The sequence below is a fragment of the Pongo abelii genome, chromosome X (genome assembly GCF_028885655.2).
Source record: "Pongo abelii isolate AG06213 chromosome X, NHGRI_mPonAbe1-v2.0_pri, whole genome shotgun sequence".
In the NCBI taxonomy this organism is placed as follows: Eukaryota; Metazoa; Chordata; class Mammalia; order Primates; family Hominidae; genus Pongo; species Pongo abelii.
In genome coordinates this window covers 140,763,183-140,790,799 of record NC_072008.2, presented here as the reverse complement: position 1 = coordinate 140,790,799, position 27,617 = coordinate 140,763,183, and the positions used below count along the sequence as shown (strand labels likewise).

Here is a 27,617-nt window from a genome sequence, read left to right as displayed (position 1 = left end):
TCAAGGAGTTAGGTAGAGGGAAACAAGATACAGGTGAGAAGAGACTAAAGCACCGTTACAGAAATGCTAGTAATTTGCTAATATAGGAGATGCGGCTGGAGAGGAAAACAGACCTCATTTGTTCTTTGGGGATTTGGGAGTCTTTAGCTTATGTAGGTGGAAGCTATAGCTGTAGATGTAAACAGGAAGATCATCCAGACAAGAAGGTTAGGGACAAAATCCTGACAAGCATCAGCATTTAAAAGGCTGACAGATCATGAGGTCAAGAGATCGAGACCATCCTGGCCAACATGGTGAAACCCTGTCTCTACTAAAAATACAAAAATTAGCCAAGCGTGGTGGTGCGCACCTGTAGTCCCAGCTACTCGGGAGGCTGAGGCAGGAGAATTGCTTGAACCCGGGAGGCGGAGCTTGCAGTGAGCCAAGATTGCGCCACTGCACTCCAGTCTGGCGACAGAGCAAGACTCCGTCTCAATAAAAAAAGAAAAAAGAGGCCGACTGAAGGTAAGAAGGGACGGCCTAGTGAACCATAAGGAGAGAGTGGTGGTCTACAGGGTCGATTGAAATGAGGACTGAAATTTTCCCATTGGATCTTAAAATTAGAAGGTCCTCTGGAGGCTCTCGTTAGTGTACTGTTAGAGGTTGAAGGAGCCAAAGTTGAATTGCAGTGGCTTAAACAAGCCTTCTGTTTGTGGCATATGATACTGATGTTCCATTTATCATAGTGATAGGAAGCTTTTTATTACAGTAAACTTGGCAAGTTGTATAGTAAAGGAAAGGTGACTTAATTTAAACACATCTTGAGTAAATGATAGTATGAATGATCCATAGCCAGATATGGCCCAAATCTTAGGAGATGGAGACAAGGAGTGTATGTTATAGTCTATGTCCATCTGCCGACTTCCTTTTTTCCCTTCTTTTCTTTCCCAACCCTGGCTCAATCATCATACAAACTCTCCCATTTTCTCCTTCTGTATCCTCAGCAGCTAGCATCCTATCTGAAATAGAATAGTCACTTAATAAAATTTTGTTGAACTAAGTAACCCCTCACTATCCTATCTGAAATAGAACACTCAATAAAATTTTGTTGAACTAAGTAACCCCACGCTATCCTATCTGAAATAGAACAGTCACTCAATAAAATTTTGTTAAACTAAGTAACCCCACGTTATCCTATCTGAAATAGAATAGTCACTCAATAAAATTTTGTTGAACAAGGTAACCCCACGCTCTAACCTATAGAGGGAGTAAAAGAAAGTCACTCTCACCTATAGAGGGAGCTGAAAGAAAACCACAGGGAGTGCTAACCTATAGGAGAAGCTGAAAGAAAATCACTAGGGAATGAACCTATAGGAGAAGCTGAAAGTAAATCTCCGGGGAAGTGTTAACCACACACTCTCACCTCTAGGAGGAGGGTGAAGCTTCTTGTCTTCCAGACATTCCCGAGGAAAACTTACACGAGGAGTCTGTCAAGGAGTGCCACCCTTTGGTAATCTTTATTAATATATACCTAATATGTACCTTATGTTTGTGGCATGTGATACTGATGTTCCATTTATCATAGTGATAGGAAGCTTTTTATTACAGCAAACTTGGCAAGTCGTATAGTAAAGGAAAAGTGACTTAATTTAAATACATCTTGAGTAAATGATAGTATGAATGATCCATAGCCAGATATGGCCCAAATCTTAAAATATACGAAATTACTTCGATCCAGGAAAGTATTGGGTCACAGTGGTGTGTGGAACTGTCTGTATGAAGAAGTTAGAAGCTGTGGAATCTGTGTGGAATGCTCTTGCCGGGTTCTTTTTAGATTTCCTCTTTTTTGGGATTCTGCGCTTTTCCTTTCCCTTTTCTCTTTCTTTCTTTCTTTTTTTTTTTTTTTTTTTTTTTTTCGGAGTTTTTTTCTTGTTGCCCAGGCTGGAGTGCAGTGGCGCCGTCTCGGCTCACTGCAACCTCCGCCTCCCGGGTTCAAGCAATTCTCCTGCCTCAGCCTCCTGAGTAGGTGGGATTACAAGCACCCGCCACGACGCCCAGCTAATTTTTGTATTTTTAGTAGAGATGGGGTTTCACCATGTTGGCCAGGCTGGTCTCGAACTCCTGACCTCAGGTGATCCGCCTGCGTCGGCCACCCAAAGTGTTGGGATTACGGGCGTGAGCTATCGTGCCCAGCCTATTCTGCACTTTTCTTCTCCTGTGAGGTGTGGTAAGACAGGTCAGGAACCTCTCTCCTTTAGCTTCTAGGGGGAACATGAGTGGGGCTGAGGTAAAGTGGGGCTAAAGAGCACTTCAGGCCTGGTTTGCTTACCTATCTTTTCTGACTAAAAAAGTCATTAGAACTCCAGAGCTAATGTCAGCATGCAGCCCTCAGAGAAAGGAGCTTCTAGTCTGGATCACTGAGGCCTGCCTTCTTTGGGCAAGAGGAATTTTTAGTCTAGTTCCCCTGATGACTACTGAAGTAGTCTGGGGTGAAAGCCCTAGCTGGTGAAGTGTTTCTTTGAATCTGCCCTGTAAGCATCCATCTCCCTCGGAGACCTGTGGGATGTGGGGAGGAAGAGGGGAAGAGAGGCTGTGGCTGTTGTAGGTGAGGGGTTAAGAATTCTAGGATTTGTAATCCTGCCCATGTATATTTCTACCTTAGAGACAAAATTAACATCTCATAGCAGTGGTTTAATTTCTGTTATTGTTTTTCATCTTTATTCATTTTTATTTATTTTTGAATTATGGAGGAGAAAAGCTTGTTACAAAAAGTGGAAACCTCATAGAAGTATGCAAAGTAAAAAAATACTCCCCCTTCAGCGTTTTCATCTATAATGTAATAGTTTGATTTGTGTACGAAATTATCTTTTTCTTTTCTTTTTTTTTTTTTTTTTTTGAGATAAAGCCTCATTCTGTCACCCAGGCTGGAGTGCAGTGGCATGATCTCGGCTCACCACAACCTCTTCTGCCCAGGTTCAAGTGATTCTCATGCTTCCCGAGTAGCTGGGATTACAGGCGCCTGCCACTGCGCCCAGCTAATTTTTGTATTTTTAGTACAGACAGGGTTTCACCATGTTGGCCAGGCTGCTCTTGAACTCCTGACCTCGTGATCCACCCGCCTTGGCCTCCCAAAGTCCAAAGTGCTGGGATTACAGGTGTGAGCCACCGTGCCTGGCCCTAGTTATCTTCTTCTATACATAGGCGAACATATTTGTAATAGATGCACATGCATATTTTAAAATTTTTATTGAAATGTAATGTATATACAAAAAGTATACAGGTTGATGAATTATCACAAACTAGATCTTCTGGGGGAATGTTCTCTGTGACCTGGGTGATGGTTACATGGGTTTATTCATTTGTGATAATTCCTGGAGAGTAAATGGCTGAAAGTGAGCAGCAGGGAGCAACTCAAGAGTTCTGGAATGTTCTCTATGGACCTGGGCGATTGTTACTTGGGTTGATTCAGTTTGTGATCATTCATAGAGTGAATGACTGGAAGTGGTCATTTGGGGGTGCCTCAACAGTTCTGGAATGTTCTATGTGACCTGACTGATGTTTGCTTAGGTTCCCTTTGTCAGCATTCAAAGAGTGAATGACTGGAAGTAGGTATTGTGGGGCACCTCAAGAGTTCTGGAATGTTCTCTGTGGACCTGGGTGGTGGTTACTTGGGTTGATTGCGTTTGTGATCATTCATAGAGTGAATGCCTGGAAGTGGGCATTAGAGGGCGCTTCAAAAGTTCTCGAATGCTCTGCACTGAGATAGGTGACGGTGTTTGGGTTCATTTTTAGCAATTGTATGAACATTCCATAATTTAACCCTCAAATGATGATCATTGAGGTTCTTTATAATTTATTAGTATACACAAGTAAATGTTGTTATTCATTTAAATTTGTCCGCTTCTGTATGTATTTCTTCAGGAGAGATTCTTAGAAGTGATAAATTGCTGGGTCAGAGGACATGTGCATTTTATTATTTTCTTTTTGGAAAGGTAAGACAAGTTCAGTGTAAAAAAATCAAATAGCAAATAAAAAGGACATATAGGGAAAAGTCAGTTTTCCTCTTACCCTTGACCTCCAGTCCCATCAGATCCTTTCTCAGAAGCAACCAGTGTTACCAGCTTCTGGCAGGTTCTAACAGAGATAGTGTGTACATTGCATATATATTTACATATTCTTATAAGGCATTGCTTAAAGCCATACCACCACCCCATCAAGATTGTACCAATTTACAATCTCGTCAATAGGGTTTGAGAGTTCCCTTCCCCCCGATCCCGAACCCCGGCCAGGAATGATTTGGGGGTTCTGAAAATATTTGACTAAAAAGGAACAGGTTTTATTCATTCATCCATTGGCAGTACATTAATGTGCTTCAGAATTCAAAAGGTGCAAAACGTCTGCCTCCCACTTTCATCCCCTAGCTGCCATAGCTCCTTTCCTCCAGAGCAATTGTGTTTTCAGTTTCTTATGCATCCTTATGGAGAAAGTTTGCATATGTAAACAAATCCATCTATATATTCTTTTTTTTCTGAAATTTTACGCAAATGGCAGCATATTTGTATGAGCGATTACTACATGACCTCCCTCTCCTTTTCCCCTCAAAAAACTAAGTGATTTAAAACAATTATTCATTTTTTTCTCATGAGCCTATGGGTAAGCTGGGAGTATCTACTATTCAGGGCCAGGCTCAGATCATCTTGGCTGGTCAGTTGATGGGTCAGTTGGGGATTGGTTGGTCTAGAATGGCTTCAGCTGGGATTGTTCAGCTCTACTCCATGAGGTCTCTTACCCACAAGCAGTCTAGTCTGGGCTTATTCTCATCGTAGTGTCAGGACTCCACAAGAACAGAAGCACAGAAGGCCTCTGGAGGCCTAGACTTGGCTCTGGCACAACATAACTACTGTCTTATTCTGTCGACCAAAGCAAGCCACAGGCTAGCTAGCCCGGATTCAAGGAATGTGAGGAGCTGCAAAGTCACATTGCAGGGTGTATGGGCTTAGGGAGGGGAAGAGCTGGGGCCATTTATTCTATCAAATACAATACTATAGGTATTGTTATGTACCTTACCTTTTTTTTTTTTTAACCTAACACTGTATCTTGGAAATGACTTCATATTAGTCCACAAAGAGCTTCTTTGTTTTTTATTCTATGTCATTTTGCCAGCCCCCTATTGAAGGAAACATATTGCTTCCAGTCTTTTGCTATTATCTAACAATGCTGCAATGAATAACATTGAACATATGTCAGATAAATTCCTAGGGGTGGAATTACTAGGTCAAAAGGTATATATATTTATTATGTTTGATAGTGACTTCCAAATTAAACTGAAAATTTTGTAATTTTTTTTCCACTCTAAAGAAATAGAAGTTCAGTTTTGTGCAGTGGCAGCATCATAGCCAGTGAGGTTTATCTGAGGAGTGATTATTGCTAATTGAAAACTTTTCCCAATACCCCACCATGCATCGTAATGAAGTCATATAACAAGTACAATATATTTTTGTTAAGTATAGTCAACCTAATGTGCTGTCAAACACTGAATTTATTCCTTCTGTCTTACTGTATATTTGTAAGTACCCTTTAACCCACTTTTTTTCATCCTCCTCCCTATCCCCGAGTCACCCTTCCCAGTCTCTGTTATCTGTCTGTCCACTCTCTATCTCCATATGATCAAGTTTTTTAGCTCCCACATACAAGTAAGAACTTTCGATATTTGTCTTTTTGTGCCTAGTTTATTTCACTTAAGATATGACTTCTAGTTCCATCGATGTTGCTGAAAATGACATGATTTCATTCTTTTTTATAACCATATAGTATTCCATTGTGTATATGTACCACATTTTCTTTATCCATTCATCTGTTGATGGACATTTAGGTTGATTCCATATCTTTGCTATTTTGAATAGTGCTGCAGTAAACATAGGAGTGCAGGTATCCCTTTGATATATTGATTTCTTTTCCGTTGGGTAGATACATGGGATTGTTAGATCAAATGGTAATTCTATTTTTAGTTTTTTGAGAAATCTCCATACTGTTTTCCATAGTGGCTATACTAGTCTACATTCTCACCAACAATGTATAAGAGTTCCTGGCTGGGCTTGGTGGCTCATGCCTGTACTCCTAGCACTTTGGGAGGCCGAGGCGGGTGGATCAAGAAGTCAGGAGTTTGAGACCAGCCTGGCCAATATGGTGAAACCATGTCTCTACTAAAAATACAAAAATTAGCCAGGCACGGTGGTGCGTGCCTGTAGTCCCAGCTACTCAGGAGGCTGAGGTAGGAGAATCACTTGAACCCAGGAGGCGGAGGTTGCAGCGAGCTGAGATTGCGCCACTGCACTCCAGCCTAGGTGACAGAGTGAGACTCTGTCTCAGAAAAAAAAAAAAAAAAAAAAAAAAGAGTTCCTTTTCTCTGCATTCTCACCAACATCTCTTATTTTTTGTCTTTTCAGTAGTAGCCATTCTGACTGGGGTAAGATGATATCTCATTGTGGTTTTGATTTGCATTTATCTGATGATTAGCAATGTAGAGTATTTTTTCATATACCTGTTGGCTGTTTGTATGTTTTCTTTTAAGAAATGTCTATTCATGTCCTTTTTCCATTTTTTAGTGGGAATATTTGTTGTTTTCCTATTATTTGAGTTCTTGGTATATTCTGGATATTAAGTCCCCGTTAGATGAATAGTTTACAAATATTTTCTCACATTCAGCAGGTTGTTCCTTCACTCTATTGATTGTTTCCTTTACTGTGCAGAAGATTTTTAGGTTGATTTGCCTATTTTTGTTTTTGTTGCCTGTGCTTTTGAGGCCTTAGTCATAAATTCTTTGTCTAGATCAATGTCCAGGAGAGTTTTCCATAGGTTTTCTTGTAGTGTTTTTATAGTTTCAAATCTTATGTTTAATCCATTTTGAGTTGATTTTTGTATATGGTAAGAGATAGGGATCCAATTTCATTCTGCATGTGGTTATTCATTTTTCCCAGCACTGTTTGTTGAAGAAAGTGTCCTTTCCCCAGGGTAAGTTCTTGCTGGCTTTGTCAAAAATCAGTTGGCTGTGTATGTGGCTTTATTTCTGAGTTCTCTGTGCTGTTCCATTGGTATATGTGTCTGTTTTTATACCATTACCATACTGTTTTGGTTACTACAGCCTTGCAATATATTTTGAATTCAGGTAATGTGATGCTTCCAGCTTTCTTTTTGCTCAGGATTGTTTTGGCTACTTGGACTCTTTTTTTGTTCTGTATGAATTTTAGGATTTTTTCTAATTCTGTGAAGAATTATGTTGGTATTTTGAAAAGGATTGCATTGAATCTATAGATAGCTTTGGGCAATGTGGTCATTTTAACTAGATTAATTCTTTCAACCCATGAGCATGGGTTTTTTTTTTTTTTCCATTTGTCTATGTCATCTTCAATTTCTTTTATCAGTGTTTGTAGTTTTCCTTGTAGAGATCTTTCACCTCCTTGTTTGAAGTTATTCCTACATATTTTATTTTTGTAACTATTGTAAATGGGATTGCCTTCTTTTCTTTCATGTCTAGATCATTATTGGCCATCATATAGAAATGATAATGATTTTTGTACATTGATTTTGTATGCTGCAACTTTTTATTTTAAAAGAGTCAAATCTACAGAAAAGTTGAAAGAATAGTACAATAAAAATCCATATACCCTTCATGAAGATTAAACACTTGTTAACATTTTGCCACATTTGTTCTCTCTCTCTGTGTATACATATATATAACACTACATAGCACATATATATATATACACATATTTTATGAACCATTTGACATTAAGTTGGAGATATCAAGACACTTTTTCAGCCTGTATTGCCTAAAAACAAGGGTGTTTACCTACATAATCACAATTTTGTTAGCACACCCAAGAAATTTAAGATCGACAGAATATTATTTTATTCATAGCCCATATTCAAATTTCCCGATTGCCCCAATAATGTCATTTAGAGCTTTTTTTTGTTTGTTTCAATCAAGGATCCCAAATTCAGGATCAAAGGTCATACAAATTCATGTACCTGTCATATCTCTAGTAGTCTTTCATATAAAAGTTTCCCACTTTTTTCATCTTTCATGAAATATTCATTTCGAAGACTCTAGGCCAGTTATCTTGTATCATGGCCTATAATTTGGATTTGTCACATTGTTCCCTTGTGAATATATTCAGGTTAAACATTTTTGGCAAAGATACCACATAGGTGGTTTCCATTGCATCACGTCAGGAGGTATACAATGTCAATTTGTCCTATTGCCAAGTTGGATCACTTGACCAAAGTAGTGTAATCCAGATTTCTCCATTGTAAAGGCACATTCTCCTCCTTTGTAATTAATATTAAATTAATATCTTTAAAGTATGACCATGTAAATGTTCTGTTCCCCAGCAATTTTCATCCGATAGTTTTAGCATTCATTATAATCCCTATCTGAATCAGTTTTTAACACAGTGGCTACAAAGGTATGTTTTCCCAATTCTGTTGTTCCTTCCACATTTATTAGCTATCCATTCGTCTGTAAAGGAAGCTGACCCCCTTTGTTTTTCATGTCACTTCAAATTCTTTTTTAAAATTAATCAATGTGTTATAACCTGTTACCATTATTGGACTCGTGCCTGAATAGACAGATCAACGAAACAAAGCAGAAAGTCCAGAAACAGACCCAAGTATATATGAAAATGTAATCTTTTTTTTTTTTTTGAGATGGAGTCTCGCTCTGTCGCCCAGGCTGGAGTGCCGTGGCGCAATCTCAGCTCACTGCAAGCTCCGCCTCCCGGGCTCACGCCATTCTCCTGCCTCAGCCTCCCGAGTAGCTGGGACTACAAGCACTCGCCACCACGCCTGGCTAGTTTTTTGTATTTTTAGTAGAGACGGGGTTTCACCTGTTAGCCAGGATGGCCTCGATTCCCTGACCTCGTGATCCGCCTGCCTCGGCCTCCTAAAGTGCTGGGATTACAGGCGTGAGCCACCACGCCCGGCCGAAAATGTAATATTTAATAAACAATTTATTACTGGGGCAAAGATGGACTTTTTAAATAAATTCTATTGGCACAACTGGATAGCCATTTGGATAAAAAGGTAATTTGGTCCCATACTTCACATTGTACCCTAGAATAAGCTCCAAAGGGAGCTTATTATATAAAATATTAAAAAAATAAAAAATAAAACCATATAGGTACCAGATGGCCCAAATATAAAAAAAAACATATAGGCACTAGAAGAAAATGTGGATTAATTTCTTTATAATCTGGGTGTGGGGAAAGCCTTTTAAAATACGACTCCAAATCCAAATGCCATAAAATGATGTGTATTTTCAAGTACATAAAAATTAAAGGAAAAACCTTTTTTTTGCATGGCAAAAATCAGATAGGCAAAGTCAAAAGAAAGATGATGAAGGCCGGGCGTGGTGGCTCATGCCTGTAATCCCAACACTTTGGGAGGCCAAGGCGGGCGGATCTCGAGGACAGGAGATGGAGACCATCCTGGCTAACACGGTGAAACCCCGTCTCTACTAAAAATACAAAAAATTAGCCGGGCGTGGTGGCGGGCGCCTGTAGTCCCAGCTACTTGGGAGGCTGAGATAGAAGAATCACTTGAACCCGGGAGCCAGAGGTTGCAGTGAGCCAAGAGCACTCCAGCCTGGCGACAGAGCAAGAATCCATCTCAAAAAGTAAAAAAAAAAGAAAAAGAAAAGAAAGATGATGAAACTGAGAAAATGCTTATAATGTATATATAAATAAAGGGCCAATATCCCAAACATATAAAGAACTTTTAAAATCTAAAGAAAAAAGGCTAAAAAGCCTCAGGAGGAAAATGGGCAAAAACATGAATACACAGTTCACTGAAGAAAGTATACAAATGATCCTTAAATGTATGAAAAGATACTCAACTTCATACATAGTAAGAGATGCAAATATATTTAAAATACACAGTCAACTTGACCATCTGGATCATTTGGAGAGGAGGAGCAATGCCAGGTTAGGTTAAGTTCTCCCATTTAGGCACTCCTTGATATCCCTGGGCTTCACCTTTTATGGCACTTATCTGACTTGTAATTACAGTGATTGTTTAATGTCTGTCTTCCATACTAGTTACCAAATGTATAAGAATAGTGACCAAGACTATCTTGTTCACACTGGTATCCCCAGCTCCATGCACAAAGTAAATGCTCAATTAACATTTGTCAAATCAATGAACAAACAAACTACAGAGTACTTATACTCACCAATAAGAGCTACCACTTAATAGTTGAATGAATGAATGAGTAACGTGGAGGCAAGGAATTGAATCTAAATCTATGTTTTCTGTAGTTCTTTCTCCCTGCTTCTCTTTCAGTTCTTGCCCACTTTCCATGGCAAACTCTCTCTCCTATTTTTTCTCCCTAATTTCCATCTAATTTCCACATGCTAGCTAAAGTAAAACCTTCAGCACGGCCCATGCTCATAAAACGTGTGCCTAGATAAAAAATAAGAAAAGTTGCAAATTTACATGATAAATTGGATGTTAGCATCTGAAGTGCTTTAAAATGGCCTGCTTTCTTATCTTTCTATAATTATTTTCTTATGCACCAAAATAAGAAAATTGAAAAATAATTTATTGTTAAAGTCATTCCAACATTTATCTTATTGCTAAAACTGCTTCCTACCGTTTCATTGCAAACTTACAGTATTTTAGCTTTACTTTTGTGAATCAAATTGGAACTCTAACCAGCGTAATCTTGTCTCTTCAAGAAAATGCATTGTAGGCACCAAAAAAAAAAAAAAATAGAACAATAAATGTTTGAAATGTAGCACATTTGTAAATTGGAAGACAGCTTGTTTATGAGTGCCTGTTTATTAAATTTGTTAATAAGCCCTTAAGAAATTGCCCCTTTTTCTCCTACCACTAGAAATCCTTGATGGATTTTTCTATTACATCTAATTTTCAACACATAGAATAAAGCATCTATGTTCACTTTTACCTCAGAAGTTGAACGAGTTACTTGATTTTTACAAGCCCAGAAAAATAGGTTTCCCCCTAGACAGTCATTGTAAAAGGAGTCTCTTGGTAGCAGATTCCATTTTTTTCTAATACTATAATTGTAGATTGATCCAATAAATGTTACTTTAAAATTTTGCTCAGTGGAAAGGCACTATAGAAAAATCTCATGTATTAGCCTAAAGCAGCTCAAATCTACTCCCTATCTTGTGAATGTTTAGGAGTTTTGATAGCCTATATAAATAAGTGTGCTGCATAGCAGCAGTTATTACAATAAAACAATATTCTGCTGGATTTTGTTGAAGCTTTGATTAATGTGAATATAAATTGATAGGGACAACAGAAAGTTTGAGGTTAAAATTTAGGTAGCAACCTTGCCATAACGTACTGTAAAAGTACCATATGCTCATTGGATAATATATGAAAAGTAATGAAAAACAGAAAAAAGTTTAAAGTGAAAATAAAAATCACCATAATTACGCCTGGCAGAGACAGCTATGTGTTTGTGGGGTTTTCTATGTGATGGAACTCAGATGCTATATGCAATATTTTAGTCTGTGAAAGCACTTAAACATTGATAGTATTTTTTAAAGAAATATTTTGTGTCATCCGGGGTATTTAAGTTTTATGGTTTAGCACACTACTCTGGCGAATGGTTTGAGACTCCTGAATCGAGAAATCAATTCACAGAAGTCCTGTTTCAATTACCTGCAGATGTCAGTGTGGATCTGAGTGTGATTCAACACTTTGTTCCAGGATGTGGTGGGACAGTTGAAGTCCAGTTGTGAACCAGTTGCTTATTAAACAAATAACAGTTTAGTTTGGATGAGAAATGTGAGCTGTAAGGACCTCAAGTCTCCGAAATTTCTTTTTATAAAATCTAAATAAGCATGGATATATTCTCCAGTTACATCCAGTTCACAGAAGATTATACCATCTCGTTCCCGCCCCTGATTGTTTAAACAGCCTTTCTAAGATTAGTTATAGTGCTGGAGAAGTAGAGTTGATGTCGTTGGGCTTATTAAATTTGACTCCAGCCCAGATGGCAGGTCTGAGCGATACATTAGGAGCTGTGTTGGTTTACTTTTTGCTGTTATCGTATATTTAAACGCAAAGTTTAAAACTGATGATTCCAGTTCTAAAAGGGCATCATCTTTGCCATTGCTTCTGATGCTTATCTGCTTTTCTACATGATCCCGCTCTTTCATGCCACTTCGTGACATGAAAAGTCAATGTCGATTAGGCTAGGAAAATGTCAGGGAGACTTGCAGTGGCTCATTTTACCAAAACACAATTGTTTCTCGGGCCACAACACAAATCTACCATCTGTTTCATAAGCTTGCAAGCTTCCTCTCAAGTATAATTTGCTATATATATTGGTACAGAAATTGTTGGTAGCTTATGTTTACCTAGCAACATAATCTGTTTGGTAGAAGGCTGTGGGAAAGGAGGCTTTGTGGAGGAGGATTTTCTTTTTCTTTCTTTTTTTAAAGAGAGCAGTTTCTTCATCTACAAATTATCTTTAAGTGCAAGAAAGGCGGATGTGCTGGCCCAAACAATCTGCCTTTTATACCATTTTAACCTAAATTGCCTAGTAAATGCTCACTTTGGGGGTTATTTTTGCTATGTCAATTATCTCATATATACATGAATGCCCTCTTTTCAATTTGTTTTTCTTTTCATACAAATCACTGTGAAATAACTGCCTTGACCTTCTAGCTGTAAAAGATCACCGAGCTTTGGGACTGCCTGCATCTGTCCAGTGTGTATTTCTCCTGTTTCCCAGTGCTCTTAGTGTGACTTGTGGGTTTTGAATGTTGAATTTACATTTCAAGGATGTTTGTCAGGGCCTGGTAGTCTTTAAGTTAAATGTAACAAAATTAAGCAGCCTGCACTGTGTTGTCTGCATTACATTAATTTTCATTCAGTTGAATGAGCTGTATATTTCTACCTACCCACTTTCTTAGTTTTCTTATCAGCAGAGCAATGTGTCTGTTGAAAGAAAAAAAAAGCCAAGGGGAGAAAAAAAGTTCTGACTTTCCTTCATGTTAGTTATAGACATCATATGCTGGTAAAGGTTAGAGTGTACTTTCTACATTCATTTTGAGAAGGGGAAGAAAGTGTTGTCCTGTCAACTTCCTTCATGTAACACCAAGGTATAATTTGCTGCAGGCTTATTGCATGATATTGCCCTTCTGAAAGTGACGGGATTTCATTTTAATCTATAGCTATTATGTAGTTCTCAATGAAGAGGCAATGTGGAGGTTACTAACCCACTTCCCCCTCTAAAAAAAAAAAAACAAACAAATAAGAAATGAAAAGAAAAACGAACTTCTATATCATCCTGAGACTTTGAAACTAGTCCTGAGAAAAGACTGTAGCAGAATTGTTATATGGACAAAATTCCTTTGGCCAGAGCCATCCCATGTCTTTCATCTTGCAGCCTTTGTTTCTGCCCCCTTGAGTCCCTAACTCTTCACAAGCCCAGAAATCTCCTCACAATGCAGCCTCACAGGAAAGCACTGATAACTTCTACAGAGTTGGCCCTGACAGTTTTGCAAGGGACATAGGAATTAACTGGGCTGGAAAGCAGATTTCCTTGCATCCCTGGGAGCAGTCATTAATAATACAAACATTTATTCTTGGTGCTCTCCAGTAATGCTAGTCATGGAAGTGAGAAATTGACAGCTTGAGTTGTGAAACTGAGACCCATTTTTATACAGAGCAGATAGTTAAAGGCAAGTGAGAGAAGATGAGCTCATGAGAGAAGGGCTAACAAAAGAAGAGCAGAGGACCGGGCTTTTGCAACAGAAGGGAGATGTAGGATGAAAGATCCTGGAGGAGTGAATGATCAAGGAGGGAAGCTTATTGTCTTATTTAACCAACACTTCTTCAGCAATGGTAGCGTGCCAGAGACAAGAGATGGGAGGAACAGGATAGAGAGGAGACATTTTTAGGAGGGTGATGAATGAAAATAAAATGGTAGAAGATGCCCCAAAAGTCTTTAGTGACTTTATTTCTGTCGAGAAGGTCAGAAGTCAGATTGCAGAGGAGCAAGAAAGGAATACAGCATTCATTCTAAAAGTTTGGCAGCGTTCTAGAGACTGGTAGCTGGAAGGGTAGGAGGGTCACTTGTAGAGCAGTTGTTGATGTTGTTGTTGATGGTGATGCAGTTGTCTGCATGAGATTGAAGAGCCAATGGGATAGGAAATAAATCAGAGGTCCCTGGTGAGCAGTGCTGTCCACTAGAACTTTCCACGATGATGGGAATTACATACATTTGCACCATCCCATTCAGGAGCCGCTAGCACCACGTGGCTGTTGAGTACTTGAAATGTGGCTAGCACAATCAAGAAACTCAATTTTTAGCTTTATTTCATTATAATTCATTTACATTTTTCTTTTCCTTTTTTTTTTTTTTTTTTTTGACAGAGCCTTGCTGTGTTGCCCAGGCTGGAGTGCGGTGGCATGATCTTGGCTCACTGTAACCTCTGCCTCCCGGGTTCAAGCGATTCTCCTGCCTCAGCCTCCTGAGTAGCTGGGACTACAGGTGGTGCCCCCACGCCAGGCTATATATATATATATATATATATATATATATATATATATTTGTATTTTTATTAGAGACAGGGTTATATATCTATATATATATGTATTTTTATTAGAGACAGTTTTACCATGTTAACCAGGCTGGTCTTGAACTGCTGACCTCAGGTGATCCGCCTGCCTCGGCCTCCCAAAGTGCTGGGATTACAGACTTGAGCCACTGCATCCGGTCATAATTCATTTACATTTAAATAGCTACACGTGGCAAGAGGTTACTATCTAGGACAGCAGAGGTCTAAAAGGAGAAAATAAATGTGGGAGTAAGAAAATGGGAAGAGATGAATTCTAGAGCAGAGTAGGAGGCAGTAACTTAGTATTTAGGAAAAATCTTCATCTGATGAGAGATGCTCTCACATCTCCAATAGCTAGGGGAGTTCAGACCCATAGTGTAAATGTTTTCAGCAACCGAATTGTCAAGCTCATCTACTAAAAATGGGAGAGTTGAGAGGAAGAAGATTTGGGGGCCCGAGGAGAAAGATTGGGATATTCACAGCATACGATATATCAGGAACAACTGGGCAGTGATGGGAACCAAACTGTGGTTGACAGCATGAGTTTGTGGTGGGCCAAGTCTAAGAGGCTCAACATGGGCCAAATTTGTACTGAGCCAAATGAGTGCAATTCCATATAAGGTTCTTTCTGGAATAAGAAACAAACTAAAAGGATCTGGAAAAAGGATATTATGCAATTTAGGCTTAGAAAGTTATGTTTGAGTATATCCCAGCAGCTCTGTTACTCTCTCTTAAACATTTTCTGATAAATTCCATTGGTTTTTTTTTTCTGATGAATTTAAGCCTTGATAGTATAAAATGTATTTAGAGGAATCTCACTAGACAGGTTAGGGCCCTTCTGCCTGGGTGGTGTTTGGTTAGGGTTATCTGCAAGATTCCATTGCTTGTTCTCCAAGCAAAAGAGCTTTGGGGTAGCTCACCCACGCCTCTCTGGTGATAGGAGTGGAGATGGTGGGGGCTTCCTTATAGCTAGAAAAATTATAGCACTGTGTAAGCCCATTGCTATTTAACTAACACTCTTTCCAGATGTTCTTGGAATGGAGGCCAGGGGCAAGATATGCTTATTGCAATACAGCTTCTATTTGTGGGAAAGGAGAAAAATTAAAGGAATGAGCAGACAGAAATGGAAACTGATCAGCTAGTATTTTTCTATATGTTAATAACATGAAAAGAATTAATTATGAACTGAACAGAGTTTTCTTTAAAATCCAGGTATTAGGCAGCAATTTAAAATCTTGATTTTTTGATAGAAATATCTCAACAAGCTCAAATTTTTAACTTCAGAAACAAGCGCACTCTTTGGCTACCTCGTCAGTCCTGTGGATATTTCTGTGTAGGCATTTGGTTCTTGTTTTCTTCTGTCGCCCAGGTTGGAGTGCGGTGGCCTGAACATGTCTCACTGCAGCCTCAACCTCCCAGGTTCAAGGGATCCTCCCACTTCAGCCTCCCGAGTAGCTGGGACTACAGGCAAACATCACCGTGCCTGTTTGTTGTTGTTGTTGTTTGTTTCTTTGTTTTGTTTTGTTTTGTTTTGAGTCAGAGTCTCACACTGTCGCCCAGGCTGGAATGCAGTGGCACGATCTTGGCTCACTGCAACATCTACCTCCCATGTTCAACAGTCCTCATGCTTCAGCCTCCCGAGTAGCTAGGACTACAGGCAGGCACCACCAAGCCCGCCTAATTTTTGTATCTTTTGTAGAGACAGGGTTTCATCATGTTGCCTAGGCTGGTCTCGAACTCCTGGGCTCAAGTGAGCCTCCTGCCTTGGCCTCCCAAAGCACTGGGATTATAGGTGTGAGCCACCATGCCCAGCCTGATTCTTGTTTTCATTGCAGCCTAACACTCTTAGAAAAGGCTGATTCGTGTCAAAAACCCATGACAGTGAGTAACTCTGATTAGAACTCTTCTTCTAACATTAAAATTTAAAGTAAGCAAAATGTGTCTTGTTCAATATGTTCCAGTGGCCAGAAAGGGACAATACGACTTCTCCAGTCTCTATAGTTCCAGCTAGGGATTTAAAGAGAAATAAAACAGATGTTAGAGCCTCAACCCGCCAATATCAGACCTAGGTAATTGCCTTGCCAGTCATTTCATCCATCTGCTGTAAAATATCAAGACGTTCCCCTCATTTAAACCCTGATACCAGAGTAATTCAAGCTGCCTGAGTAACCCCGGCAGCTACGACCAAATTAAGTTTTCAAAGATGAGGATAAAACTGCTGAAAGTAGAATTTGGCATGCCTCTAACAGATAAGGAGTCACCCAGAAATTTTAGAATTTCAATTTGTTCATCCAGGCATTTGTTAAATATCTTCCAAGATCCCTCACCATTGGTGATGTGGGGAGAAGATAGGAGATTCAGTAGCAGTATCAGATATGAATCTGGCCCTCAAAGATGTGTACTCTAGTTGGGTTTACAGATCTGAAGCTTCTAAAGCAATTAGAGAACAATTAGATGTAAACTTACGTGGTAAGGCCCAGAAGGTGACTAGAACCCGTACTTTTTTGTTTGTTTGTTTGTTTTTGAGATGGAGTCTCTCTCTTGTCACCCAGGCTGGAGTGCAGTGGTGTGATCTTGGCCCACTGCAACCTCTGCCTCCCGGGTTCAAGTGATTCTCCCGTCTCAGCCTCCTGAGTAGCCGAGATTACAGGCGCCTGCCACCACGCCCGGCTAATTTTTGTATTTCTAGTAGAGACAGGGTTTCACCATGTTGGCCGGGCTGGTCTCCAACTCCTGACCTCAAGTGATCCGCCCACCTCAGCCTCCCAAAATGCTGGGATTACAGGCTTGAGCCACTGCATGCAGCTGAACCTGTATCTTTAAAAACAAAAGAGACATGTGATAGCACAGAGAGAACCTGGCATTAGTGTATCTAAGGCCAATTTTGTCACTAGCTGACTGGATCACCTTGGCCTTAAACTCTAAATCCTGCTTGTTTTTCTATAAAATGGAGATTGTGCTACTTGCTAAACTGGCTTTCTCACAGGGCTTCTTGTCTAGGGTGGGAAGCCATACTGGATAATTTTGAAGTCCTTTTCTGGCTCTTAATATTCTATGATTTTATGGTAGTGAATGCAAAAGTGCTTTGAAAAGTGTTAAGTGGTGTACATTGTAATGTTTGTGGCATTATCATCATTATGAATGCCTCCTTGGGGTTCCCAGAGGCTGATGTTCTCCCTGCATCTGCTCACAGGCCCACCACACAGCAAGTTTCCTGACTCTCAGGCCAGGGTTCTCTTTCTGATCCCATAATGTCTCTTTTAAAAATTAATAAGCTGAGGGCCTAGCAGAGAATTTCCCAAGGAGGTCCCTACAATTTCCCCACTCCCACACACATTTATTTTCTCTTCCTTGGCAGAGTGTAAACTTCACTACAGGCCACTGAACAAAATAATGTCTTCTTTTAAAATCATTAAGCTGAGTGACCAGGCAACTCGAAATATAGCAGGGTGTTTCCCAGGGAGGTCAGGTCACCACTTTCCCCACCCCCTCCTCGTTTATCTTCTCTTCTCCATCAGAATGCAAGCCGCCACACAAACCTTTGGGCATATGCTCTTTTGGCCTCCTGGATAGGCAGGTGTTAGCCACAGGAAACAAGCAACTGAACAGGCTGCTCTTGGTGCCGATTGGCCATGGGTTAATGAGAGGTTTCATTTAACTCTAGGTTGTCGGTGGTGTTCCACCCCACCTCTCCCAGAGTATGTCATTGTCCTGAATGAGAAGGCCTAAGGGCAATGCTTAGAAATGAGTTTAAGCTGTTACACATCAACTAAGGATAAAGTCCTCTGTGCTTCTGTCGCCCTTATAGCCTACTCTATACCATTCCTCTTAGCATATACTGCCTTGGGCTGTTTTTATTTTTTCCGAAGCATATGGCCTGTATCCCTTACTGAAACCCTTGTAGCCCCTTGAACATTGAGCACAATGTTCTGTAAACAATATTCACATGATTTGAAAAACAAAATCCAAGCAATGTAGAAAATACGATCTTTTGAAGTATTTACAGTCCAAAAGAAATTATACTGATACTAATCCAAGAGACTTGGAAGTCTATTCACTTCCACCCTTTCACCTCAAATTGTGCAGATTGGTTTAACAGCCCACCATGTCTCACTAATGTTAATGTATGGTTACCTCTGGCAGTCTCGACGCTGAGATCTGTGAGTGGAGCCTGGGCATCAGTTAACTTTGCCAATGACTGTGATATATCATCTATAATATATGATATGTGATATGGCCAGTGGAGCCAAACAAGTCATTGGAGAGTGAGTTATGGGCTTTCTGGACAGAAGAGGTATTGGGTCAAGTCCAAAAACAGCATTCAATTTTCCTACTCTGTAAGCAGCAAGAAAAATGAGGGCCAAGGTGACCACAATCCTATCTAGCCTCTACATCTGCCTTTACCAAGATGTTTTTAAAGTCCTTGATGTTAACTCCAGAAAGGCAGTAAAAATGGACCAACAGCAGAGAGATGTAAAGGGTGCCTTCCTGTCTCTTGGGACAATGAGGCAGCCAGCCAGCCTGGCCAGCTGAAGGAGAACAAGGCAACCTGCCCAGCGAGACAAAGCAGAGGTCAGGCAAGGAAGTGAAACTATTCTGCAAGAGGGGTGGGAGTTCTGAAAAATTAAAAACAGGTCAAGGAGGAAGCCGATGATGGGAACCGAACCTCAGGCCACAGGCCTTTGATTGTATACCCTCCAGAACAGAGTGTCACACTGAGCACTGCAAGTAATCTGGCTTTGCCTGTGTCAGTGTGTGTTATCCTCAACCTTGGCTTGGGTGAATCTTCAATTCTCAAGCCGATCCATTTTAAATTCAACAAAAACAAGGGAGAGGTGGGGAGGGGAACAGATTTTAGGGATTACTTACCTCCCTCTGAAACTAACGCTGGTGTTTTCTAACCCAGCACCTTGCAACAAAGGGAGAGCATGTTAGCTTCCTTCTGGGAAAGGAAGGAACTGGACTCACTGTGGTTTGGGTAGTGCTTGCTACTGAGGCATTAATCAGGGTCCTGACATAGCTGGAAAGGGCTGGTTTCCTTTTCATGTATAGAATCATAAAGGGGGCACAATATTCAAACAAAAGGCCAAGGAAACCTCTCCCAAAGATCCTATCAACTGCAGTTCTGGACCAAGGAGTCTGGCCAGAAGGGAAAGCCCATTTTAGAAAAGGACCCTGTTTTTCCAGGCAGTGACATTCCTGTTACTGCGGATATGACTATAGTTCCAAAGAGGTCACTGAGATAGACCTTAACTTCAACTGGATTTCAGGGACCGGCCAATTATTTATGGTAGGGTTATTTTTCATTATCTGTAACATTAAGAAGTACAGATCTCCTACGCTTAAGATGGTAGCCATTGTGGTTTGATATCCCACCATCCGTTTTACCTCTTACATTATTTAACATAAGTATAGTTTTGGGGATTGCTTCCAGCTCCAGTGGGTGGAGCCTGATTAGTCTGAGCCAATCTTGGTAATGCCATGTCCCTGGATTTTTCAGCTATACCTCGCTGCAAGGATTGGCTTGGGAATGGGCATACGACTAAATTCATATCAATGACAGATGAAGGAAAGTTTACAGTGGGTTTCTGAGGGAAGCTTCCTCATTGTTAAGAAAGAGATCTCTCTCACTCCATATGTTGTCATACATGGGTGTGAGGTCTGCAACTGCTGCAGACATCTCACTCAAGCTTGAGGGTAAAGTCAACTGGAGGAGGAGGCCAGGACAAAGAGAAGAATGGGGAACAGGAACCAGGGCTACAGAATTATGTTGGCCCTGAAGCCATGTGCCTCTGGATTTCTAGTTTTATGAGCCAAAAGCTTTCTCATTTTGGAAGGTAGATGGTGACAAGAGAGGCTGGCTTGTCCTTGAGACAGGAACTCCCAGATCACCCAGTGGAGACTCTGGGAGACTGATACACACACACTGGACTCAGAAGAGACTGTAATCTGGAACACCGATTTATTCAATGACAAGGAGTATGTGTCTTTCCAGGACCTGAAATGCTTGTGTCCTCTAACTTCCAATCCCAGTATCAAGGTACTTAGGAACCCAGGCTGGTAGTACAAAAATAACAAACCGCAAAAATAATAATAACCAACAGCCTGGTTTGCCCAAAGTCACGTAGCTTGTAAATAGCAGAGCACAGAGAGTCAACAGGTAGACTCTGATCTGAGTCCAAAGCCAAAACTCATAAGTAGTTTATCTAGCCTTTAGTGACAAGCAGGAGGTTACTCCGATTAACAAAAACAATATACTGAGCCCTTGCTATGCGGCTGGCCCTGTGCTAAGCACTCGACATGTATTACTTAATTGACTCCTCACTATAACCCAGCGGGGACAGGTATTATGATAATTCCCATTTTACAGTAGTGGCAACAGAGGCTTGGAGAAATGAAGTCAGTCCCCAAGGCTATGTGGGTAATAAGTGGCGGGGTCACCTGATATGATTCTAGCGTATCCACTATTCTTTAAGGAATCATAACGAAGGGAGCGGGGAGAAGAGTAGCATCTAGGTTGTTTCCTCTGGTCCCATCCAAAATATACCCTTTTTTTCTTTTTTCTTTTCTTTTCTTTTTTTTTTTTTTTTTTTTTGAGGTGGAGTCTCTCTATGTTGCTCAGGCTGGAGTGCAGTGGCATGATCTCGGTTCATTGAAACCTCTGCCCCCTTGGTTCAAGCAATTCTCCTGCCTCAGCCTCCTTAGTAGCTGGGATTACAGGCATGTGCCACACCCAGCTAATTTTTGTATTTTTAGTAGAGATGGGGGTTTCGCCATGTTGGCCAGGCTGGTCTTGAACTCCTGTCCTCAGGTGATCCACCCGCCTCGGCCTCCCAAAGTGCTGGGATTACAGGCGTTAGCCACCGCGCCCGGCCCAAAATGTGTCTTTCTGATGGCCTAAACAACTTACGTCCTCTTCCTTAAACAATGCCACACACTTGCTGAGAACGTTTTACAATCCAGATGTCCTTATTCAGTATTCACGTTCGGTTACCAAAAACTTTCGTCACAACCACATCAAGATAACTTATTTTGTATTGGTTAGCCCTTTAAATTGATCCCTTATGGTTGAGATTTTAGAAACCACTCTCAGTCTCTTGCTGATTTTGAGATAGTACCCTAGTCTTAATAGCATCAATGGCTAGAGTTTTTCTTGTTTCAGAGAGTGACATTGGCTGGCCTTGTCCCTACATCCCAGGAGGCTACCTTATTTGTATCCTGCAGACCTCTTCTTACTGTTTTCAGAATTTTTGTGGTGTTTAATTATTCATTCTTGCCTGAACCATACATCTTTGCTGTAACTTATGTTTCTTTTGGTTCTTTACTATGTCTTCATTTTCTAATTAAATTATTTTAATTGTTTTATGTTTGGAAGTCTTTTCTCCCCCACCCCCCAACAAAATGACAAGCTTCTTTCAGGCATTGACTGTATTTTCTGCTTTCTACACATTCCCCACAGCACCAAACAGAAAGTGGAGCATATAGTAAGCATTCAGTGAATGTTGATGGAATTGAATTATGAACTATTGTCTCATGTTCAGTCTTTCCCCAAGGGCTTTTGGTTAGAACATTTGGCCGGAATGTCATACAGACAAAACTGAATTAGGAAAAAAACATGCAATATATGTTGGAGTCAAGGTTTCAGGCTTAGAATTTTGCATTACCTAATGTTTTGACTTCTTTTCAAGTCAGTTAGTTATTATCTGGCCTCACAAACATTGCCTTTCTTGTTACATCTTCTAGGTGGGATTTTTTTTTTTCTCTTTGTCCCGTAATTTCACATTTATCCCTCTCAAACAAATCCTTGAGCATGGTTTTTTTTCTTGCTGAAGAAGTCACTGTTGTGGCCATCCTAGAGTGGCCTGCTGTGAAACATGTGCTATTTCACTTCTGTCTTCATTTTTATTTTCTTGTCTTTCTGTTTCTGTTTTCTTTTCTTTCTCTCTCTCTTTTTTTCCTTCTTCTTTCTTTTTACATTAACAACTGCCTGTAGATGACAACAACTAGAAGGTGACAACAGAAACAGGAGGCCCAGCCCTTGCTGTAGCTTACACCCTAACAGGGGAAAGACAGGACATCCAAATGGAACAAAACACACACATTTGAGGATTCCAATGCAGGAGGGGACAGAGGAGTCATCAATTTGAACCTAATTTAGCCCCTTAAGGAAGTCAGCACCGAGACCATTGCCAAAACTTTATTGATTCCTACTTTGGACTTAAAAAAAAACCCTCTCAGAGTTGAAAGGAGAAGACCACTGTTGTCTTTTTTTTCTTTTCTTTCTTTCTTTCTTTTTTTTTTTGAAACAGAGTCTCGCTCTGTCGCCCAGGCTGGAGTGCAGTGGCATGATCTCTGCTCACTGCAACCTCTGCCTCCTGGGTTCAAGTGATTCGCCTGCCTCAGTTTCCCAAGTAGCTGGGACTACAGGCATGCGCCACCATGCCCAGCTCATTTTTGTTTTTCTAGTAGAGACGGGGTTTCACCATGTTGGCCAGGCTGGTCTTGAACACCTGACCTCAGGTGATCCGCCTGCCTCAGCCTCCCAAAGTGCTGGGATTACAGGCTTGAGCCACTGCGCCCGGCCCACTGTTGTCTTCCTTACTTCGCACTCCGTGCTCCAGGCTGTGCAGCCACAGTCCTGTGCTCTCAGTGCCTGGGCAGGGATAATCAGGAAGTGTCAACTCTGTTATGGAGGGAACAGTAAGCCTGTCTGCCCATCTTCAGTGATGAGGTTTCTTTGAACTTACATATTCAATACCTGGATTTAGACAGCAATGGCCCCCTTTAGACAGCCATACACGAGAACTGACTGCATGAGGGTGGAAAAAGGCTCTTCCCCACTGCCCATCCCCCACCCAGCCCCTGCACCTGTGACTGTTTGAAATCCCCACTCTGCCAGCTTTGTTCCTCAGTAATCCCTGCTGAGGGAATTTAGGCCTGCTCTCCACAGCCACTTCCATCTGCACTTGGCTTTCTTCTTGAGTCCACAGTTCTGGCAAGGGCTGACTTCTTCCAAGTCAGTGAGAGGAGAGTGCACGTTCAAAATCATCTGCCTGGGATTGGAGGGAGTGGAAAATGGGAAACATGCTCAGTTTGGAGGCATCTCATTCTTTTGGAAAAATCTGAAACCTCCGCTGGTTTACTGTTTATAGGCTGCCAAGTGTGTTCTTTTTTTTTGTTTTGTTTTTTTTCCAAGACAGAGGACACCATCTCTGCATCTCATTCTAAATAACAGACAAACTATATACAGTGCTTCTCCCACCCATTACAAAATTGCCAAATAAGGTGGGGTTAGGATTTGGCTTATTATCGTTGTTGTTTACCACAAAGGGGTCACAGTTGAACTGCTTTTAGCAATAATAGGGTGTTGTTACTCTCTCCCTCCTTGGTGATTGGGTATGTCTATTCCTTATCCAAAATTTCCAGACAGTTCCTGTCTCAGAGACTTGTTACCCCTAAACTACCTTGCTACCTAATTTAACAAAAAGGAAAGTATGAAAATTAGATGTTTGCTCATTGCTTCTGACATTTTTTCTTCCAAAGTTCTCCTCGCCGTACTACAGTGGAGGGAAAGACTATGAACATACATTCGTTACGGGTATACTTTTTTGATTTGGTAAAAAGGCTCTGCTATTGTGAAGCATGTCTTAAACATAAACAATAAAACCTCATAAAGCCAGCTTCTGTTTACCCAAAGTGGTGGGTAATTGGAAACCGGATTATAGAATCATAGATTTTTTAAAATAAAATTGTTATCGAAGTATAATATCCATGTCAAAAAGTACACAAATCATTAGTGTACAACTTGATGGATTTTTACAAAATGAACATACCCGTGTAACCAATACCCAGATCAAGAAACAGAACACTTTCCTTATATTAGTTTCTGTGGTTGCCATAACACATTACTACAAATTTCATGGCTTAAAACAACAGAAATGTATTCCTTCGCAGTTCTAGAGGCCAGAAGTCTGAAATCAAGATGTCAGCAGGGCTGTGCTTCCTCCAGGGGCTGTAGGGGAGAATCCTTCCTTACCTCTTCCTTCCTGGAGCTAGTGGCTCCAGGCATTCCTTGGCTTGTGGCTGCATCACTTCAGAATTCTCTGCCTCTGTCTTCACATGGCCTTCTGCTTCTCCCTCTTCTGTGCCTTCTCCTTTGCCATCTCTTATAATGATACTTGTCATTGGATTTAGGGCCCACTCAGATAATCCAGGATGAACTCATCTTGAGAGCCTTAACTTAGTTACATCTGCAAAGGCCCTTTTCCCAAAAAAGGCCACATTCACAACTTCTAGGACATGGTCATATCTTTTCTGGGGCCGCCATTCAACCTAATACCCCTCTCAGCGACTTCCATGTCAAAGGTAACCACTGTCCTGACCTCTAAAAGCGTAGATTAGCTTTGCATGCAATTTAGTTTTCTATAAATAGAATCATAGAGGACATACTCTTGTGTGTGGCTTCTTTTGCGTAACATCATGCTCATGAGAGCTCCATGGTTGCTTACAGCTGTTGATCATTCACTCTCATTGCAGTATAGTATTCTATTGAATTAGTTTTTTTTTTTTTTTTTTTTTTTGAGACAGAATTTCACTCTTGTTGCCCAGGCTGGGGTGCAATGGGGCGATCTTGGCTCACCGCAACCTCCGCCTCCCAGGTTCAAGCGATACACCTGCCTCAGCCTCCCGAGTAGCTGGGATTACAGACATGCGTCACCACGCCCGGCTAATTTTGTATTTTTAGTAGAGACGGGGTTTCTCCATGTTGGTCAGGCTGGTCTTGAATTTCCCACCTCAGGTGATCTGCCCGCCTCAGCCTCACAAAGTGCTGGGATTACAGGCATGAGCCACCACGCACAGCCTGAATGACTTTATCACAATGATCCATTTGACTTTTGAAGGGCCTTTGAATTACTTTCAGTGTTACCATTACGATAATGTGGTTATGAATATTCCTGTATTTGTGTCTTGGGGCAAATGTGCATATATTTCCATTGGGTATACCCAGGGGTGGAATTTTTAGGTCCTAGGATGTGTGTATGTTCAGCTTCAGTAGACAGTGCCAAAGAATTATAGATTTTTTAAGTTACAATTAATCTTTGAAATCAAGACCAGATTTAAGTAATGCCTCACTTAAATAAAATGCACATAATAATCCCAAATCCACTAATCCAAAAAACAGTATTTCTCCTGGTACCCAGACCTTTTGAATGGGGCAGATCCTATTGTACATTGCCACTCTGGCTCGGGCACCCCAAAAACATGCTGTATTGTCTTTGTCAGATCACACAAGTAAAAGAGAACTTGGTAGCATTGGCCATGCAGAGAGGCAAGAGGCAAGCCATGTGGTCAAGAGCATTAGCTGGAATTAACCAGCTTCCTCCCTGCCCTGAGGCTTCCTGTTTGCTCTAGCAGTCAGCTGGCTTGGGATAGTGTTGAAGGCAGGCTCTCTTATCCTCACTAGTGTAGGCATAGGAGCGATGTTGCCTAGGAAAGGGCATTACACATGAAGCTTGCATTTCAAGAAGTGTCTGTTTCAAAAAAAAGTTCCCACTTTTGGACCCTGAACTATGAAAAGCCAAAGGCACCTCGAAGTCGAATAAAAAAATCAATTTAATACAACTGTCCCTTTCACACACACTCCCACCCTGCTGTGTTATTTTTTTTAAAACCATTTAGAGTCATTAAGCCGTTGCCTCATAAAGTTGTTTCACCAGGAACTTCAGTTTCCCCAGGAAGAGATGAAAATAAACTGAACATTTCATGTCACTGTTCCCACGAGTCTTAAAAAATCATGTTTGTCTTTAACAGCACGACATGAAACATCTCTTGTCGATAAGGAGTTATACTTCAGGATAACAAGGCAACAGAATCTACAATGATAAATTTTACCCACATTTTAAACCAGAATTCCTCATATAGATTACCAGGCATATTTGACTCCAACCATATTTTCCCACATAATTATTTCTTTTAAATCTCCTAATTATTCCATTCTGTTGAATACCATCTGTCCTGCTGAGGGACAATTGTGTCTAAACAAATCAACAGGTTTTGCATCATTGTCTAAATATGAGGGAGAAACAACAGCCCCACAACTCTACTCTGACATTTTGGTGGAAATGAAGAGTTCTAAATCCCACATTGGGAATGCCTCATCTCTGGCTCCCCTGGAAGATAACTTTAATAACTTGTGGAGCCCAAAAACAAAGCCAAATGAATTTTGGAAAGGTCAGTGGGAAAGAGATAGGGGTGGGACTTTCCCAGAAAATGTTTGAGCCTTTGCTCCATGAGCTGTCTGGTCACCCGGACAGTTTGTACTTCCCAGAGAGGGTGGGGGAAGAAAGCAGAAGCAATTCTTCTCTCTGGATACCTGAGTCCAGGGGGGCTGGAAACCTGGGATTTGCTCAGTTGGCTTGGGTGCAGTTGTCTCACCCTGGGAACGAGCCCGTTTGAACCCTATGAACAGTGTAGTTATGTCAGGAACCTTGGAGATAGAACAGAACATCTGTGGGAATAAAATAGCTGAGGATTGTCTGCCTTGTGTCTTGTTTTCGAGAGAACTGCTGATGTGTTTCAAATAATTGAATACTGTGCGCTGGGAAAGTGCTTCTCCCTGAAGCCAGTTCCAGGCACCCCAGAGCTCCAGTGCTTCTGCTAAGGGTTTGCAGGCATCGCTGTTAACACGCCACCTTCCAACAATAATTGACCTTTCTCCTTTTTATTTTCTTTTTTCTCACCCTCTCTGTCTTGCTCTCACTACTCTCCCCCTTTCTCTAGTCTTAGTTTTCTATTTATATGTTTATGTCTTCCCTCAAAGATGTGGCCAAGAAGCCCCGATGGCTCTCAGAGTCACAAAGAAGGTTAAGTGCACTGGTGTGAGGATAACCGGCAGTTCTGAGAAATCAGCAAGTCCCTGAAGATTCTTTTCCTCCCTCTGTGATTGCATCAGCCTCGCCCTCCCCTACTTGTCTGTGTTATCCATTCTCCTTTTATCCATGCTCACTTCTAAATCAGTTCATTCAAACACCATAAGCATTT

General features: G+C 40.9%; 1 protein-coding gene and 1 pseudogene across 1 annotated transcript in view; both read left to right on the top strand.

Annotated features, from left to right (window-relative positions):
• Nucleotides 1–1,406: 1,406 nt before the first annotated feature.
• PLAC1 (placenta enriched 1) overlaps nucleotides 1,407–27,617 on the top strand; it is a 202,002-nt gene continuing 175,791 nt past the window's right edge. Inside the window, exon 1 of the mRNA XM_054545089.1 lies at nucleotides 1,407–1,489. The gene's annotated coding sequence lies outside the window, so the exon portion shown is untranslated. The remainder of the gene's footprint in view (nucleotides 1,490–27,617) is intronic.
• LOC112131071 (U4 spliceosomal RNA) lies at nucleotides 5,350–5,503 on the top strand (annotated as a pseudogene).